Source organism: Gorilla gorilla, chromosome 9, assembly GCF_029281585.2.
Source record: "Gorilla gorilla gorilla isolate KB3781 chromosome 9, NHGRI_mGorGor1-v2.1_pri, whole genome shotgun sequence".
In the NCBI taxonomy this organism is placed as follows: domain Eukaryota; kingdom Metazoa; phylum Chordata; class Mammalia; order Primates; family Hominidae; genus Gorilla; species Gorilla gorilla.
Genome location: NC_073233.2, coordinates 3,847,049 through 3,869,255, shown reverse-complemented (window position 1 = coordinate 3,869,255; position 22,207 = coordinate 3,847,049).

Sequence of the window (22,207 nt, the reverse complement as noted above, 5' to 3'; positions counted from 1 at the left end):
TATTTCCATGTTCATAGAGATAGAGGGGCTGATATTTCCATGTTCATACAGATAGCGGTGCTGAGATTTCGATGTTTATACAGGTAGCGGTGTAGATATTTCCACGTTTATACAGATAGCGGTGTAGATATTTCCATGTTTATACAGATAGCGGTGTAGATATCTCCATCTTAATATAGATGGCGGTGTAGGTATTTATATGTTCATACAGATGGCCGTGCAGATATTTCCATGTTCATACAGATGGCAGTGTAAATATTTCCATGTTCATACAGATAGCGGTGTAGATATTTCCATGTGTAAAGAGATAGCGGTGTAGATATTAGCATGTATATGCAGATAGCTGTGTAGATATTTCCATTTTCATGCAGATATCGGTTTAGATATTTCCATGTTCAAACAGATAGTGGTGTAGATATTTCCATGTTCATACAGATAGCGGTGTAGATATTTCCATGTTTATACAGATAGCGGTGAAGAAGTATGCATGTTTACACAGATAGCGGTGTAGCTATTTCCATGTTCATACAGGTAGTGGTGTATATATTTCCATGTTCATACAGATAGCGGTGTAGCTATTTCCATGTTCATACAGATAGCGGTGTAGATATGTCCATGTTCGTACAGATAGCGGTGTAGATATTTCCATGTTCATACAGATAGCGGTGCTGATATTTCCATGTTTATACAGGTAGTGGAGTGGATATTTCCATGTTTATACAGATAGCGGTGTAGATATTTCCATTTTTATACGATAGCGGTGTAGATATTTCCAAGTTTATACAGATAGCGGTGTAGATATCTCCATCTTAATACAGATGGTGGTGTAGATATTTATATGTTCATACAGATGGCGGTGCAGATATTTCCATGTTCAGTCAGATGGCGGTGTAGCTATTTCCATGTTCATATAGATAGCGGTGTAGCTATTTCCATGTTCATGCAGATAGCGGTGTAGATATTTCCATGTTTATCCATATGACTGTGTAGATTTATCCATGTTCATACAGATGGCGGTGAAGATATTTCCATGTTCATACAGATAGCGGTGTAGATATTTCCATGTTCATCCAGATGGCTGTGTAGATATATCCATGTTCATACAGATGGCGGTGAAGATATTTCCATGCTCATACAGATAGCAGTGTAGATATTTCCATGTTCATACAGATAGTGGTGTAGATATTTCCATGTTCATACAGATAGAGGGGCTGATATTTCCATGTTCATACAGATAGCGGTGCTGATATTTCCATGTTTATACAGGTAGCGGTGTAGATATTTCCATGTTTATAAAGATAGCGGTGTTGATATTTCCATGTTTATACAGATAGTGGTGTAGATATTTCCATGTTTATACAGATAGCGGTGTAGATATCTCCATCTTAATACAGATGGCGGTGTAGATATATATATGTTCATACAAATGGCCGTGCAGATATTTCCATGTTCATACAGATGCCGGTGTAGACATTTCCATGTTCATACAGATAGCGGTGTAGTTATTTCCATGTGTAAAGAGATAGCTGTGTAGATATTTCCATGTATATGCAGATAGCTGTGTAGATATTTCCATTTTCAAGCAGATAGCGGTGTATATATTTCCATCTTCAAACAGATAGCTGTGTAGATATTTCCATCTTCATAAAGATAGCGGTGTAGATATTTACATGTTTATACAGATAGCGGTGAAGATGTATGCATGTTTACACAGATAGCGGTGTGGATATTTCCATGTTCATCCAGACGGCTGTGTAGATATATCCATGTTCATACAGATAGCGGTGTAGATATTTCCATGTTCATACAGATAGCGGTGTAGATATTTCCATGTTCATACAGATAGCGGTGTAGGTATTTCCATGTTTATACAGATAGCGGTGTAGATATTTCCATGTTTATACAGATAGCGGTGTAGATATCTCCAACTTAATACAGATGGCGGCGTAGATATTTATATGTTCCTACAGATGGCGGTGCAGATATTTCCATGTTCATACAGATGGCGGTGTAGATATTTCCATGTTCATACAGATAGCGGTGTTGTTATTTCCATGTGTAAAGAGATAGCTGTGTAGATATTTCCATGTATATGCAGAGAGCTGTGCAGATATTTCCATTCTCATGCAGATAGCGGTTTAGATATATCCATGTTCATACAGATAGCGGTGTAGATATTTCCATGTTCATACAGATAGCGGTGTAGATATTTCCATGTTCATACAGATAGCGGTGTAGATATTTCCATGTTTATACAGATAGCGGTGTTGATATTTCCATGTTCATACAGATAGCGGTGTAGGTATTTCCATGTTCATACAGATAGCGGTGTAGATATTTCCATGTTTATACAGATAGCGGTGAAGATGTATGCATGTTTACACAGAAAGCGGTGTAGATATTTCCATGTTCATACAGGTAGAGGTGTAGATATTTCCATGTTCATACAGATAGCGGTGTATCTATTTCCATGTTCTTACCGATAGCGGTGTAGAAATTTCCATGTTCATAGAGATAGCGGTGTAGATATTTCCATGTTCATACAGATAGCGGTGCTGATATTTAAATGTTTATACAGGTAGCAGTGTAGATATTTCCATGTTCATACAGATAGCGGTGTAGATATTTCCATGTTTATACAGATAGCGGTGAAGATGTATGCATGTTTACACAGATAGCAGTGTAGATATTTCCATGTTCATACAGATCGCGGTGTAGATATTTCCATCTTCATCCAGATGGCTGTGTAGATATATCCAAGTTCATACTGATGACGGTGAAGTTATTTCCATGTTCGTACAGATAGCGGGGTAGATATTTCCATGTTCATACAGATAGCGGTGTAGATATTTCCATGTTCATACCGATAGCGGTGCCGATATTTCCATGTTCATACAGATAGCGGTGTAGATATTTCCATGTTCATACAGATAGCGGTGTAGATGTTTCCATGTTCATACAGATGGCTGTGTAGATATATCCAAGTTCATACTGATGACGGTGAAGTTATTTCCATGTTCATACAGATAGCGGGGTAGATATTTCCATGTTCATACCGATAGCGGTGCCGATATTTCCATGTTTATACAGGTAGCGGTGTAGATATTTCCATGTTTATACAGATAGCGGTGTAGATATTTCCATGTTTATACAGATAGCGGTGTAGATATTTCCATGTTTATACAGATAGCGGTGAATAAGTATGCATGTTTACACAGATAGCGGTGTAGCTATTTCCATGTTCATACAGATAGTGGTGTAGATATTTCCATGTTCATACAGATAGCGGTGTAGCTATTTCCATGTTCATACAGATAGCGGTGTAGATATGTCCATGTTCGTACAGATAGCGGTGTAGATATTTCCATGTTCATACAGAGGGTGGTGCTGATATTTCCAGGTTTATACAGGTAGCGGTGTGGATATTTCCATGTTTATACAGATAGCGGTGTAGATATTTCCATTTTTATACGATAGCGGTGTAGATATTTCCAAGTTTATACAGATAGCGGTGTAGATATCTCCATCTTAATACAGATGGCGGTGTAGATATTTGTATGTTCATACAGATGGCGGTGCAGATATTTCCATGATCATACAGATGGCGGTGTAGCTATTTCCATGTTCATATAGATAGCGGTGTAGCTATTTCCATGTTCATGCAGATAGCGGTGTAGATATTTCCATGTTTATCCATATGGCTGTGTAGATTTATCCATGTTCATACAGATGGCGGTGTAGATATTTCCATGTTCATACAGATAGCGGTGTAGCTATTTCCATATTCATACAGATAGCGGTGTAGATATTTCCATGCTTATACAGATAGCGGTGAAGATGTATGCATGTTTACACAGATAGCGGTGTAGTTATTTCCAGGTTCATACATATAGCGGTGTAGATATTTCCATGTTCATCCAGATGGCTGAGTAGATATATCCATGTTCATACAGATAGCTGTGTAGATATTTCCATGTTCATACAGATAGTGGTGTAGATATTTCCATGCTCATACAGATAGCGGTGTAGCTATTTCCATGTTCATAAAGATAGCGGTGTAGATATTTCCATGTTCATAGAGATAGCGGTGTAGATATTTCCATGTTCAAAGAGATAGCGGTGTAGATATTTCCATGTTTATACAGATAGCGGTGTAGATATCTCCATCTTAATACAGATGGTGGTGTAGATATTTATATGTTCATACAGAAGGCCGTGCAGATATTTCCATGTTCATGCAGATGGCGGTGTAGATATTTCCATGTTCATACCGATAGCGGTTTAGATATTTCCATGTGTAAAGAGATAGCTGTGTAGATATTTCCATGTATATGCAGGTAGCTGTGTAGATATTTCCATTTTCATGCAGATAGCTGTTTAGATATTTCCATGTTCATACAGAAAGCGGTGTAGATATTTCCATGTTCATACAGATAGCGGTGTAGATATTTCCATGTTCATCCAGATGGCTGTGTAGATATATCCATGTTCATACAGATAGGGGTGTAGATATTTCCATGTTCATACAGATAGTGCTGTAGGTATTTCTATGTTCATACACATAGCAGTGCAGCTATTTCCATGTTCATACAGATAGCGGTGTAGATATTTCCATGTTCGTACAGATAGCGGTGTAGATATTTCCATGTTCATACAGATAGCGGTGCTTATATTTCCATGTTTATAAAGGTAGCGGTGTAGATATTTCCATGTTTATACAGATAGCGGTGTAGATATTTCCATGTTTATACAGTTAGCGGTGTAGATATTTCCAAGTTTATACAGTTAGCGGTGTAGATATCTCCATCTTAATACTGATGGCGGTGTAGATATTTATATGTTCATACAGATGGCGGTGCAAATATTTCCATGTTCATACAGATGGCGGTGTAGATATTTCCATGTTTATAGAGATAGAGGTGTAGTTATTTCCATGTGTAAAGAGATAGCTTTGTAGATATTTCCATGTATATGCAGATAGCTGTGCAGATATTTCCATTTTCATGCAGATAGTGCTGTAGTTATTTCCATGTTCAAACAGATAGCGGTGTAGATATTTCCATGTTCATGCAGATAGTGGTGTAGATATTTCCATGTTTATACAGATAGCGGTGAAGATGTTTGCATTTTTACACAGATAGCGGTGTAGATATTTCCATGTTCATACAGATAGCGGTGTAGATATTTCCATGTTCATCCAGATGGCTGTGTAGATATATCCATGTTCATCCAGATGGCGGTGAAGATATTTCCATGTTCGTACAGATAGCTGTGTAGATATTTCCATGTTCATACAGATATTGGTGTAGATATTTCCATCTTCATACAGATAGCGGTGTAGATATTTCCATGTTCATGCAGATAGCGGTGTAGATATTTCCATGTTCATCCAGATGGCTGTGTAGATATACCCATGTTCATATGGATGGCGGTGAAGATACTTCCATGTTCATACAGATAGCGGTGTAATTATTTCCATGTTCATACATATAGCGGTGTAGATATTTCCATGTTCATCCAGATGGCTGTGTAGACATATCCATGTTCATACAGATGGCGGTGAAGATACTTCCATGTTCATACTGATAGCGGTGTAGATATTTCCATGTTCATACAGATAGTGGTGTGGATATTTCCATGTTCATACAGATAGAGGGGCTGATATTTCCATGTTAATACAGATAGCGGTGCTGATATTTCCATGTTTATACAGGTAGCGGTGTAGATATTTCCATGTTTATACAGATAGCGGTGTAGATATTTCCATGTTTATACAGATAGCGGTGTAGATATCTCCATTTTACTACAGACGGCAGTGTAGATATTTATATGTTCCTACAGATGGCCGTGCAGATATTTCCATGTTCATACAGATGGCAGTGTAGATATTTCCATGTTCATACAGATAGCGGTGTATTTATTTCCATGTGCAAAGAGATAGCGGTGTAGATATTTCCATGTATATGCAAATAACTGTGTAGATTTTTCCATTTTCATGCAGGTAGCGGTTTAGATATTTCCATGTTCAAACAGATAGCGGTGTAGATATTTCCATGTTCATACAGATAGTGGTGTAGATATTTCCATGTTTATACAGATAGCGGTGAAGATGTATGCATATTTACACGGATAGCGGTGTAGATATTTCCATGTTCCCACAGATAGCGGTGTAGATATTTCCATGTTCATCCAGATGGCTGTGTAGTTATATCCATGTTCATACAGATAGCGGTGTAGACATATCCATGTTCATACAGATAGTGGTGTAGATATTTCCATGTTCATACAGATAGCGGTGTAGCTATTTCCATGTTCATACAGATAGCGGTGTAGATATTTCCATGTTCATACAGATAGCGGTGTAGATATTTCCATGTTCATACAGATAGCGGTGCTGATATTTCCATGTTTATACAGGTAGCGGTGCAGATATTTCCATGTTTATACAGATAGCGGTGTAGATATTTCCATGTTTATACAGATAGAGGTGTAGATATTTCCAGGTTTATACAGATAGCGGTGTAGATATCTCCATCTTAATACAGATGGCGGTGTAGTTATTTATATGTTCATACAGATTGCGGTGCAGATATTTCCATGTTCATACAGATGGCGGTGTGGATATTTGGATGTTCATACAGATGGCGGTGTAGATATTTCCATGTTCATGGAGATAGCGGTGTAGATATTTTCATGTTCATCCAGATGGCTGTGTAGAGATATCCATGTTCATACAGATGGCGGTGAAGATATTTTCATGTTCATACAGATAGCGGTGCTGATATTTCCATGTTTATACAGGAAGCGGTGTAGATATTTCCAGGTTTATACCGATAGCGGTGTAGACATTTCCATGTTTATACAGATAGCGGTGTAGATATTTCCATGTTTATACAGATAGCGGTGAAGATGTTTGCATGTTTACACAGATAGCGGTGTAGATATTTCCATGTTCATCCAAATGGCTGTGTAGATATATCCATGTTCATACAGAAGGCGGTTAAGATATTTCCATGTTCATACAGATAGCCGTGTAGATATTTCCATGTTCATACAGATAGTGGTGTACATATTTCCATTTTCATACAGATAGATGTGCTGATATTTCCATGTTCATACAGATAGCGGTGCTGATATTTCCATGTTTATACAGGTAGCGGTGTAGATATTTCCAAGTTTATACAGATAGCGGTGTAGACATTTCCATGTTTATACAGATAGCGGTGTTGATATTTCCATGTTTATACAGATAGCGGTGTAGATATCTCCACCTTAATACAGATGGCGGTGTAGATATTTATATGTTCATACAGATGGCCGTGCAGATATTTCCATGTTCATACAGATAGCGGTGTAGTTATTTCCATGTATATGCAGATAGCTGTGTAGATATTTCCATTTTCATGCAGATAGCGGTTTAGATATTTCCATGTTCAAACAGATAGCGGTGTAGATATTTCCATGTTCATACAGATAGCGGTGTAGATATATCCATGTTTATACAGATAGCGGTGAAGATGTATGCATGTCTACACAGATAGCGGTGTATATATTTCCATGTTCATACAGATAGCGGTGTAGATATTTCCATGTTCATCCAGATGGCTGTGTAGATATATCCATGTTCATAGAGATAGCAGTGTAGATATTTCCATGTTCATACAGATAGTGCTGTAGATATTTCCTTGTTCATACAGATATCGGTGTAGATATTTCCATGTTTATACAGATAGCGGTGTAGATATTTCCATGTTCATCCAGATGGCTGTGTAGATATATCCATGTTCATACAGATGGCGGTGAAGATATTTCCATGCTCATACAGATAGCAGTGTAGATATTTCCATGTTCATACAGATAGTGGTGTAGATATTTCCATGTTCATACAGATAGAGGGGCTGATGTTTCCATGTTCATACAGATAGCGGTGCTGATATTTCCATGTTTTTACAGGTAGCGGTGTAGATATTTCCATGTTCATACAGATAGCGGTGTAGATATTTATATGTTCATACAGATGGCCGTGCAGATATTTCCATGTTAATACAGATGGCGGTGTAGATATTTCCATGTTCATACAGATAGCGGTGTAGTTATTTCCATGTGTAAAGAGATAGCTGTGTAGATTTTTAAATGTATATGCAGATAGCAGTGTAGATATTTCCATTTTCATGCAGATAGCGGTGTAGATATTTCCATGTTCAAACAGATAGTGGTGTAGATATTTCCATGTTCATACAGATAGCGGTGTAGATATTTCCATGTTCATACAGATAGCGGTGTAGATATTTCCATGTTTATACAGATAGCGGTGAAGAAGTATGCATGTTTACACAGATAGCTGTGTAGCTATTTCCATGTTCATACAGATAGTGGTGTAGATATTTCCATGTTCGTACAGATAGCGGTGTAGCTATTTCCACGTTCATGCAGATAGCGGTGTAGATATTTCCATGTTCGTACAGATAGCGGTGTAGATATTTCCATGTTCATACAGATAGCGGTGCTGATATTTCCATGTTTATACAGGTAGCGGTGTGGATATTTCCATGTTTATACAGATAGTGGTGTAGATATTTCCATTTTAATACAGATAGCGGTGTAGATATTTCCAAGTTTATACAGATAGCGGTGTAGATATCTCCATCTTAATACAGATGGCGGTGTAGATATTTATATGTTCATACAGATGGCGGTGCAGATATTTCCAAGTTCATACAGATGGCGGTGTAGCTATTTCCATGTTCATACAGATAGCGGTGTAGCAATTTCCATGTTCATGCAGATAGCGGTGTAGATGTTTCCATGTTCATCCATATGGCTGTGTAGATATATCCATGTTTATACAGATAGCTGTGAAGATGTATGCATGTTTACACGGAGAGCGGTGTAGATATTTCCATGTTCATACAGATAGCGGGGTAGATATATCCATGTTCATACAGATGGCTGTGTAGATATATCCATGTTCATACAGATAGCGGAGAAGATATTTCCATGTTCATACAGATAGTGATGTAGACATTTCCATGTTCATACAGATAGCGGTGCAGCTATTTCCATGTTCATACAGATAGCGGTGTAGATATTTCCAAGTTCGTACAGATAGCGGTGTAGATATTTCCATGTTCATACAGATAGCGGTGCTTATATTTCCATGTTTATACAGGTAGCGGTGTAGATATTTCCATGTTTATACAGATAGCGGTGTAGATATTTCCAAGTTTATACAGATAGCGGTGTAGATATCTCCATCTTAATACAGATGGCAGTGTAGATATTTATATGTTCATACAGATAGCGGTGCAGATATTTCCATGTTCATAGAGATGGCGGTGTAGATATTTCCATGTTTATAGAGATAGTGGTGTAGTTATTTCCATGTGTAAAGAGATAGCTTTGTAGATATTTCCATGTATATGCAGATATATCTGTAGATATTTCCATTTTCATGCAGATAGCGGTGTAGATATTTCCATGTTCAAACAGATAGCGGTGTAGATATTTCCATGTTCATACAGATAGCGGTGTAGCTATTTCCATGTTCATACAGATAGCGGTGTAGATATTTCCATGTTCATCCAGATGGCTGTGTAGATATATCCATGTTCATACAGATGGCGGTGAAGATATTTCCATGTTCATACAGATAGCGGTGTAGATATTTCCATGTTCATACAGATAGTGGTGTAGATATTTCCATGTTCATACAGATAGATGGGCTGATATTTCCATGTTCATACAGATAGCGGTGCTGATATTTCCATGTTTATACAGGTAGCGGTGTAGGTATTTCCAGGTTTATACAGATAGCTTTGTAGACATTTCCATGTTTATACAGATAGCGGTGTAGATATTTCCATGTTTATACAGATAGCGGTGTAGATATCTCCATTTTAATACAGATGGCGGTGTAGATATTTATATGTTCATACAGATGGCCGTGCAGATATTTCCATGTTCATACAGATAGTGGTGTAGATATTTCCATGTTCATACAGATTGCGGTTCAGCTTTTTCCATGTTCATACAGATAGCGGTGTAGATATTTCCATGTTTATACAGATAGCGGTGTAGATATTTCCATGTTCATCCAGATGGCTGTGTAGATATATCCATGTTCATACAGATGGCGGTGAAGATATTTCCATGTTCATACAGATAGCGGTGTAGATATTTCCATGTTCATACAGATAGTGGTGTAGATATTTCCATGTTCATACAGATAGCGGTGTAGATATTTCCATGTTCATACAGATAGCGGTGTAGATATTTCCATGTTCATCCAGACGGCTGTGTAGACATATCCATGTTTATACAGATGGCGGTGAAGATAACTCCATGTTCATACAGTTAGCGGTGAAGATATTTCCATGTTCATACAGATAGCGGTGTAGATATTTCCATGTTCATACAGATAGCGGTGCAGCTATTTCCATGTTCATACAGATAGCGGTGTAGATATTTCCAAGTTCGTACAGATAGCGGTGTAGATATTTCCATGTTCATACAGATATCGGTGCTTATATTTCCATGTTTATACAGGTAGCGGTGTAGATACTTCCATGTTTATACAGATAGCGGTGTAGATATTTCCATGTTTATACAGATAGCGGTGTAGATATTTCCAAGTTTATACAGATAGCGGTGTAGATATCTCCATCTTAATACAGATGGCGGTGTAGTTATTTATATATTCATACAGATGGCGGTGCAGATATTTCCATGTTTATAGAGATAGTGGTGTAGTTATTTCCATGTGTAAAGAGATAGCTGTGTAGATATTTCCATGTTCATACAGATAGTGGTGTAGATATTTCCATGTTCATACAGATAGTGGTGTAGCTATTTCCATGTTCATACAGATAGCGGTGTAGATATTTCCATGTTCATCCAGATGGCTGTGTACACATATCCATGTTCACACAGATGGTGGTGAAGATAATTCCATGTTCATACAGATAGCAGTATAGATATTTCCATGTTCATACAGATAGTGGTGTAGATATTTCCATGTGTAAAGAGATAGCTTTGCAGATGTTTCCATGTATATGCAGATAGCTGTGTAGATATTTCCATTTTCATGCAGATAGCGGTGTAGATATTTCCATGTTCAAACAGATAGCGGTGTAGATATTTCCATGTTCATACAGATAGCGGTGTAGATATTTCAATGTTTATACAGATAGCGGTGAAGATGTTTGCATGTTTACACAGATAGCGGTGTAGATATTTCCATGTTCATACAGATAGCGGTGTAGATATTTCCAAGTTCATCCAGATGGGTGTGTAGATATATCCATGTTCATACAGATGGCGGTGAAGATATTTCCATGTTGGTTCAGATAGCGGTGTAGATATTTCCATGTTCATACAGATAGTGGTGTAGATATTTCCATGTTCATAGAGATAGAGGGGCTGATATTTCCATGTTCATACAGATAGCGGTGCTGATATTTCGATGTTTATACAGGTAGCGGTGTAGATATTTCCACGTTTATACAGATAGCGGTGTAGATATTTCCATGTTTATACAGATAGCGGTGTAGATATCTCCATCTTAATACAGATGGCGGTGTAGGTATTTATATGTTCATACAGATGACCGTGCAGATATTTCCATGTTCATACAGATGGCAGTGTAAATATTTCCATGTTCATACAGATAGCGGTGTAGATATTTCCATGTGTAAAGAGATAGCGGTGTAGATATTAGCATGTATATGCAGATAGCTGTGTAGATATTTCCATTTTCATGCAGATATCGGTTTAGATATTTCCATGTTCAAACAGATAGCGGTGTAGATATTTCCATGTTCATACAGATAGCGGTGTAGATATTTCCATGTTTATACAGATAGCGGTGAAGAAGTATGCATGTTTACACAGATAGCGGTGTAGCTATTTCCATGTTCATACAGGAAGTGGTGTATATATTTCCATGTTCATACAGATAGCGGTGTAGCTTTTTCCATGTTCATACAGATAGCGGTGTAGATATGTCCATGTTCGTACAGATAGCGGTGTAGATATTTCCATGTTCATACAGATAGCGGTGCTGATATTTCCATGTTTATACAGGTAGTGGAGTGGATATTTCCATGTTTATACAGATAGCGGTGTAGATATTTCCATTTTTATACGATAGCGGTGTAGATATTTCCAAGTTTATACAGATAGCGGTGTAGATATCTCCATCTTAATACAGATGGCGGTGTAGATATTTTTATGTTCATACAGATGGCGGTGCAGATATTTCCATGTTCATACAGATGGCGGTGTTGCTATTTCCATGTTCATATAGATAGCGGTGTAGCTATTTCCAAGTTCATGCAGATAGCGGTGTAGATATTTCCATGTTTATCCATATGACTGTGTAGATTTATCCATGTTCATACAGATGGTGGTGAAGATATGTCCATGTTCATACAGATAGCGGTGTAGATATTTCCATGTTCATCCAGATGGCTGTGTAGATATATCCATGTTCATACAGATGCCGGTGTAGATATTTCCATGTTCATACAGATAGCGGTGTAGTTATTTCCATGTGTAAACAGATAGCTGTGTAGATATTTCCATGTATATGCAGATAGCTGTGTAGATATTTCCATTTTCATGCAGATAGCGGTGTATATATTTCCATCTTCAAACAGATAGCTGTGTAGATATTTCCATGTTCATAAAGATAGCGGTGTAGATATTTACATGTTTATACAGATAGCGGTGAAGATGTATGCATGTTTACACAGATAGCGGTGTGGATATTTCCATGTTCATCCAGACGGCTGTGTAGATATATCCATGTTCATACAGATAGCGGTGTAGATATTTCCATGTTCATACAGATAGCGGTGTAGATATTTCCATGTTCATACAGATAGCGGTGTAGATATTTCCATGTTTATACAGATAGCGGTGTAGATATTTCCATGTTTATACAGATAGCGGTGTAGATATCTCCATCTTAATAGAGATGGCGGCGTAGATGTTTATATGTTCCTACAGATGGCGGTGCAGATATTTCCATGTTCATACAGATGGCGGTGTAGATATTTCCATGTTCATACAGATAGCGGTGTTGTTATTTCCATGTGTAAAGAGATAGCTGTGTAGATATTTCCATGTATATGCAGATAGCAGTGTAGATATTTCCATTTTCATGCAGATAGCGGTGTAGATATTTCCATGTTCAAACAGATAGCGGTGTAGATATTTCCATGTTCATACAGATAGCGGTGCAGATATTTCCATGTTCATAGAGATAACGGTGTAGATATTTCCATGTTCATCCAGACGGCTGTGTAGACATATCCATGTTCATACAGATGGCGGTGAAGATAACTCCATGTTCATACAGTAAGCGGTGAAGATATTTCCATGTTCATACAGATAGTGGTGTAGATATTTCCATGTTCGTACAGATAGCGGTGCAGGTATTTCCATGTTCATACAGATAGCGGTGTAGATATTTCCAAGTTCGTACAGATAGCGGTGTAGATATTTCCATGTTCATACAGATATCGGTGCTTATATTTCCATGTTTATACAGGTAGCGGTGTAGATACTTCCATGTTTATACAGATAGCGGTGTAGATATTTCCATGTTTATACAGATAGCGGTGTAGATATTTCCAAGTTTATACAGATAGCGGTGTAGATATCTCCATCTTAATACTGATGGCGGTGTAGATATTTATATGTTCATACAGATGGCGGTGCAAATATTTCCATGTTCATACAGATGGCGGTGTAGATATTTCCATGTTTATAGAGATAGAGGTGTAGTTATTTCCATGTGTAAAGAGATAGCTTTGTAGATATTTCCATGTATATGCAGATAGCTGTGTAGATATTTCCATTTTCATGCAGATAGTGCTGTAGTTATTTCCATGTTCAAACAGATAGCGGTGTAGATATTTCCATGTTCATGCAGATAGTGGTGTAGATATTTCCATGTTTATACAGATAGCGGTGAAGATGTTTGCATTTTTACACAGATAGCGGTGTAGATATTTCCATGTTCATACAGATAGCGGTGTAGATATTTCCATGTTCATCCAGATGGCTGTGTAGATATATCCATGTTCATCCAGATGGCGGTGAAGATATTTCCATGTTCGTACAGATAGCTGTGTAGATATTTCCATGTTCATACAGATATTGGTGTAGATATTTCCATCTTCATACAGATAGCGGTGTAGATATTTCCATGTTCATGCAGATAGCGGTGTAGATATTTCCATGTTCATCCAGATGGCTGTGTAGATATACCCATGTTCATATGGATGGCGGTGAAGATACTTCCATGTTCATACAGATAGCGGTGTAATTATTTCCATGTTCATACATATAGCGGTGTAGATATTTCCATGTTCATCCAGATGGCGGTGAAGATACTTCCATGTTCATACTGATAGCGGTGTAGATATTTCCATGTTCATACAGATAGTGGTGTGGATATTTCCATGTTCATACAGATAGAGGGGCTGATATTTCCATGTTCATAGAGATAGCGGTGCTGATATTTCCATGTTTATACAGGTAGCGGTGTAGATATTTCCATGTTTATACAGATAGCGGTGTAGATATTTCCATATTTATACAGATAGCGGTGTAGATATCTCCATTTTACTACAGACGGCAGTGTAGATATTTATATGTTCCTACAGATGGCCGTGCAGATATTTCCATGTTCATACAGATGGCAGTGTAGATATTTCCATGTTCATACAGATAGCGGTGTATTTATTTCCATGTGCAAAAGATAGCGGTGTAGATATTTCCATGTATATGCAAATAACTGTGTAGATTTTTCCATTTTCATGCAGGTAGCGGTTTAGATATTTCCATGTTCAAACAGATAGCGGTGTAGATATTTCCATGTTCATACAGATAGTGGTGTAGATATTTCCATGTTTATACAGATAGCGGTGAAGATGTATGCATATTTACACGGATAGCGGTGTAGATATTTCCATGTTCCCACAGATAGCGGTGTAGATATTTCCATGTTCATCCAGATGGCTGTGTAGTTATATCCATGTTCATACAGATAGCGGTGTAGACATATCCATGTTCATACAGATAGTGGTGTAGATATTTCCATGTTCATACAGATAGCGGTGTAGATATTTCCATGTTCATACAGATAGCGGTGTAGATATTTCCATGTTCATACAGATAGCGGTGCTGATATTTCCATGTTTATACAGGTAGCGGTGCAGATATTTCCATGTTTATACAGATAGCGGTGTAGATATTTCCATGTTTATACAGATAGAGGTGTAGATATTTCCAGGTTTATACAGATAGCGGTGTAGATATCTCCATCTTAATACAGATGGCGGTGTAGTTATTTATATGTTCATACAGATTGCGGTGCAGATATTTCCATGTTCATACAGATGGCGGTGTGGATATTTGGATGTTCATACAGATGGCGGTGTAGATATTTCCATGTTCATGGAGATAGCGGTGTAGATATTTTCATGTTCATCCAGATGGCTGTGTAGAGATATCCATGTTCATACAGATGGCGGTGAAGATATTTTCATGTTCATACAGATAGCGGTGCTGATATTTCCATGTTTATACAGGAAGCGGTGTAGATATTTCCAGGTTTATACCGATAGCGGTGTAGACATTTCCATGTTTATACAGATAGCGGTGTAGATATTTCCATGTTTATACAGATAGCGGTGAAGATGTTTGCATGTTTACACAGATAGCGGTGTAGATATTTCCATGTTCATCCAAATGGCTGTGTAGATATATCCATGTTCATACAGAAGGCGGTTAAGATATTTCCATGTTCATACAGATAGCCGTGTAGATATTTCCATGTTCATACAGATAGTGGTGTACATATTTCCATTTTCATACAGATAGATGTGCTGATATTTCCATGTTCATACAGATAGCGGTGCTGATATTTCCATGTTTATACAGGTAGCGGTGTAGATATTTCCAAGTTTATACAGATAGCGGTGTAGACATTTCCATGTTTATACAGATAGCGGTGTTGATATTTCCATGTTTATACAGATAGCGGTGTAGATATCTCCACCTTAATACAGATGGCGGTGTAGATATTTATATGTTCATACAGATGGCCGTGCAGATATTTCCATGTTCATACAGATAGCGGTGTAGTTATTTCCATGTATATGCAGATAGCTGTGTAGATATTTCCATTTTCATGCAGATAGCGGTTTAGATATTTCCATGTTCAAACAGATAGCGGTGTAGATATTTCCATGTTCATACAGATAGCGGTGTAGATATATCCATGTTTATACAGATAGCGGTGAAGATGTATGCATGTCTACACAGATAGCGGTGTATATATTTCCATGTTCATACAGATAGCGGTGTAGATATTTCCATGTTCATCCAGATGGCTGTGTAGATATATCCATGTTCATAGAGATAGCAGTGTAGATATTTCCATGTTCATACAGATAGTGCTGTAGATATTTCCTTGTTCATACAGATATCGGTGTAGATATTTCCATGTTTATACAGATAGCGGTGTAGATATTTCCATGTTCATCCAGATGGCTGTGTAGATATATCCATGTTCATACAGATGGCGGTGAAGATATTTCCATGCTCATACAGATAGCAGTGTAGATATTTCCATGTTCATACAGATAGTGGTGTAGATATTTCCATGTTCATACAGATAGAGGGGCTGATGTTTCCATGTTCATACAGATAGCGGTGCTGATATTTCCATGTTTTTACAGGTAGCGGTGTAGATATTTCCATGTTCATACAGATAGCGGTGTAGATATTTATATGTTCATACAGATGGCCGTGCAGATATTTCCATGTTAATACAGATGGCGGTGTAGATATTTCCATGTTCATACAGATAGCGGTGTAGTTATTTCCATGTGTAAAGAGATAGCTGTGTAGATTTTTAAATGTATATGCAGATAGCAGTGTAGATATTTCCATTTTCATGCAGATAGCGGTGTAGATATTTCCATGTTCAAACAGATAGTGGTGTAGATATTTCCATGTTCATACAGATAGCGGTGTAGATATTTCCATGTTCATACAGATAGCGGTGTAGATATTTCCATGTTTATACAGATAGCGGTGAAGAAGTATGCATGTTTACACAGATAGCTGTGTAGCTATTTCCATGTTCATACAGATAGTGGTGTAGATATTTCCATGTTCGTACAGATAGCGGTGTAGCTATTTCCACGTTCATGCAGATAGCGGTGTAGATATTTCCATGTTCGTACAGATAGCGGTGTAGATATTTCCATGTTCATACAGATAGCGGTGCTGATATTTCCATGTTTATACAGGTAGCGGTGTGGATATTTCCATGTTTATACAGATAGTGGTGTAGATATTTCCATTTTAATACAGATAGCGGTGTAGATATTTCCAAGTTTATACAGATAGCGGTGTAGATATCTCCATCTTAATACAGATGGCGGTGTAGATATTTATATGTTCATACAGATGGCGGTGCAGATATTTCCAAGTTCATACAGATGGCGGTGTAGCTATTTCCATGTTCATACAGATAGCGGTGTAGCAATTTCCATGTTCATGCAGATAGCGGTGTAGATGTTTCCATGTTCATCCATATGGCTGTGTAGATATATCCATGTTTATACAGATAGCTGTGAAGATGTATGCATGTTTACACGGAGAGCGGTGTAGATATTTCCATGTTCATACAGATAGCGGGGTAGATATATCCATGTTCATACAGATGGCTGTGTAGATATATCCATGTTCATACAGATAGCGGAGAAGATATTTCCATGTTCATACAGATAGTGATGTAGACATTTCCATGTTCATACAGATAGCGGTGCAGCTATTTCCATGTTCATACAGATAGCGGTGTAGATATTTCCAAGTTCGTACAGATAGCGGTGTAGATATTTCCATGTTCATACAGATAGCGGTGCTTATATTTCCATGTTTATACAGGTAGCGGTGTAGATATTTCCATGTTTATACAGATAGCGGTGTAGATATTTCCAAGTTTATACAGATAGCGGTGTAGATATCTCCATCTTAATACAGATGGCAGTGTAGATATTTATATGTTCATACAGATAGCGGTGCAGATATTTCCATGTTCATAGAGATGGCGGTGTAGATATTTCCATGTTTATAGAGATAGTGGTGTAGTTATTTCCATGTGTAAAGAGATAGCTTTGTAGATATTTCCATGTATATGCAGATATATCTGTAGATATTTCCATTTTCATGCAGATAGCGGTGTAGATATTTCCATGTTCAAACAGATAGCGGTGTAGATATTTCCATGTTCATACAGATAGCGGTGTAGCTATTTCCATGTTCATACAGATAGCGGTGTAGATATTTCCATGTTCATCCAGATGGCTGTGTAGATATATCCATGTTCATACAGATGGCGGTGAAGATATTTCCATGTTCATACAGATAGCGGTGTAGATATTTCCATGTTCATACAGATAGTGGTGTAGATATTTCCATGTTCATACAGATAGATGGGCTGATATTTCCATGTTCATACAGATAGCGGTGCTGATATTTCCATGTTTATACAGGTAGCGGTGTAGGTATTTCCAGGTTTATACAGATAGCTTTGTAGACATTTCCATGTTTATACAGATAGCGGTGTAGATATTTCCATGTTTATACAGATAGCGGTGTAGATATCTCCATTTTAATACAGATGGCGGTGTAGATATTTATATGTTCATACAGATGGCCGTGCAGATATTTCCATGTTCATACAGATAGTGGTGTAGATATTTCCATGTTCATACAGATTGCGGTTCAGCTTTTTCCATGTTCATACAGATAGCGGTGTAGATATTTCCATGTTTATACAGATAGCGGTGTAGATATTTCCATGTTCATCCAGATGGCTGTGTAGATATATCCATGTTCATACAGATGGCGGTGAAGATATTTCCATGTTCATACAGATAGCGGTGTAGATATTTCCATGTTCATACAGATAGTGGTGTAGATATTTCCATGTTCATACAGATAGCGGTGTAGATATTTCCATGTTCATACAGATAGCGGTGTAGATATTTCCATGTTCATCCAGACGGCTGTGTAGACATATCCATGTTTTTACAGATGGCGGTGAAGATAACTCCATGTTCATACAGTTAGCGGTGAAGATATTTCCATGTTCATACAGATAGTGGTGTTGATATTTCCATGTTCATACAGATAGCGGTGCAGCTATTTCCATGTTCATACAGATAGCGGTGTAGATATTTCCAAGTTCGTACAGATAGCGGTGTAGATATTTCCATGTTCATACAGATATCGGTGCTTATATTTCCATGTTTATACAGGTAGCGGTGTAGATACTTCCATGTTTATACAGATAGCGGTGTAGATATTTCCATGTTTATACAGATAGCGGTGTAGATATTTCCAAGTTTATACAGATAGCGGTGTAGATATCTCCATCTTAATACAGATGGCGGTGTAGTTATTTATATATTCATACAGATGGCGGTGCAGATATTTCCATGTTTATAGAGATAGTGGTGTAGTTATTTCCATGTGTAAAGAGATAGCTGTGTAGATATTTCCATGTCCATACAGATAGTGGTGTAGATATTTCCATGTTCATACAGATAGTGGTGTAGCTATTTCCATGTTCATACAGATAGCGGTGTAGATATTTCCATGTTCATCCAGATGGCTGTGTACACATATCCATGTTCACACAGATGGTGGTGAAGATAATTCCATGTTCATACAGATAGCAGTATAGATATTTCCATGTTCATACAGATAGTGGTGTAGATATTTCCATGTGTAAAGAGATAGCTTTGCAGATGTTTCCATGTATATGCAGATAGCTGTGTAGATATTTCCATTTTCATGCAGATAGCGGTGTAGATATTTCCATGTTCAAACAGATAGCGGTGTAGATATTTCCATGTTCATACAGATAGCGGTGTAGATATTTCAATGTTTATACAGATAGCGGTGAAGATGTTTGCATGTTTACACAGATAGCGGTGTAGATATTTCCATGTTCATACAGATAGCGGTGTAGATATTTCCAAGTTCATCCAGATGGGTGTGTAGATATATCCATGTTCATACAGATGGCGGTGAAGATATTTCCATGTTGGTTCAGATAGCGGTGTAGATATTTCCATGTTCATACAGATAGTGGTGTAGATATTTCCATGTTCATAGAGATAGAGGGGCTGATATTTCCATGTTCATACAGATAGCGGTGCTGATATTTCGATGTTTATACAGGTAGCGGTGTAGATATTTCCACGTTTATACAGATAGCGGTGTAGATATTTCCATGTTTATACAGAGAGCGGTGTAGATATCTCCATCTTAATACAGATGGCGGTGTAGGTATTTATATGTTCATACAGATGGCCGTGCAGATATTTCCATGTTCATACAGATGGCAGTGTAAATATTTCCATGTTCATACAGATAGCGGTGTAGATATTTCCATGTGTAAAGAGATAGCGGTTTAGATATTAGCATGTATATGCAGATAGCTGTGTAGATATTTCCATTTTCATGCAGATATCGGTTTAGATATTTCCATGTTCAAACAGATAGCGGTGTAGATATTTCCATGTTCATACAGATAGCGGTGTAGATATTTCCATGTTTATACAGATAGCGGTGAAGAAGTATGCATGTTTACACAGATAGCGGTGTAGCTATTTCCATGTTCATACAGGAAGTGGTGTATATATTTCCATGTTCATACAGATAGCGGTGTAGCTTTTTCCATGTTCATACAGATAGCGGTGTAGATATGTCCATGTTCGTACAGATAGCGGTGTAGATATTTCCATGTTCATACAGATAGCGGTGCTGATATTTCCATGTTTATACAGGTAGTGGAGTGGATATTTCCATGTTTATACAGATAGCGGTGTAGATATTTCCATTTTTATACGATAGCGGTGTAGATATTTCCAAGTTTATACAGATAGCGGTGTAGATATCTCCATCTTAATACAGATGGCGGTGTAGATATTTTTATGTTCATACAGATGGCGGTGCAGATATTTCCATGTTCATACAGATGGCGGTGTAGCTATTTCCATGTTCATATAGATAGCGGTGTAGCTATTTCCAAGTTCATGCAGATAGCGGTGTAGATATTTCCATGTTTATCCATATGACTGTGTAGATTTATCCATGTTCATACAGATGGTGGTGAGGATATTTCCATGTTCATACAGATAGCGGTGTAGATATTTCCATGTTCATCCAGATGGCTGTGTAGATATATCCATGTTCATACAGATGCCGGTGTAGATATTTCCATGTTCATACAGATAGCGGTGTAGTTATTTCCATGTGTAAACAGATAGCTGTGTAGATATTTCCATGTATATGCAGATAGCTGTGTTGATATTTCCATTTTCATGCAGATAGCGGTGTATATATTTCCATCTTCAAACAGATAGCTGTGTAGATATTTCCATGTTCATAAAGATAGCGGTGTAGATATTTACATGTTTATACAGATAGCGGTGAAGATGTATGCATGTTTACACAGATAGCGGTGTGGATATTTCCATGTTCATCCAGACGGCTGTGTAGATATATCCATGTTCATACAGATAGCGGTGTAGATATTTCCATGTTCATACAGATAGCGGTGTAGATATTTCCATGTTCATACAGATAGCGGTGTGGATATTTCCATGTTTATACAGATAGCGGTGTAGATATTTCCATGTTTATACAGATAGCGGTGTAGATATCTCCATCTTAATAGAGATGGCGGCGTAGATGTTTATATGTTCCTACAGATGGCGGTGCAGATATTTCCATGTTCATACAGATGGCGGTGTAGATATTTCCATGTTCATACAGATAGCGGTGTTGTTATTTCCATGTGTAAAGAGATAGCTGTGTAGATATTTCCATGTATATGCAGATAGCAGTGTAGATATTTCCATTTTCATGCAGATAGCGGTGTAGATATTTCCATGTTCAAACAGATAGCGGTGTAGATATTTCCATGTTCATACAGATAGCGGTGCAGATATTTCCATGTTCATAGAGATAACGGTGTAGATATTTCCATGTTCATCCAGACGGCTGTGTAGACATATCCATGTTCATACAGATGGCGGTGAAGATAACTCCATGTTCATACAGTAAGCGGTGAAGGTATTTCCATGTTCATACAGATAGTGGTGTAGATATT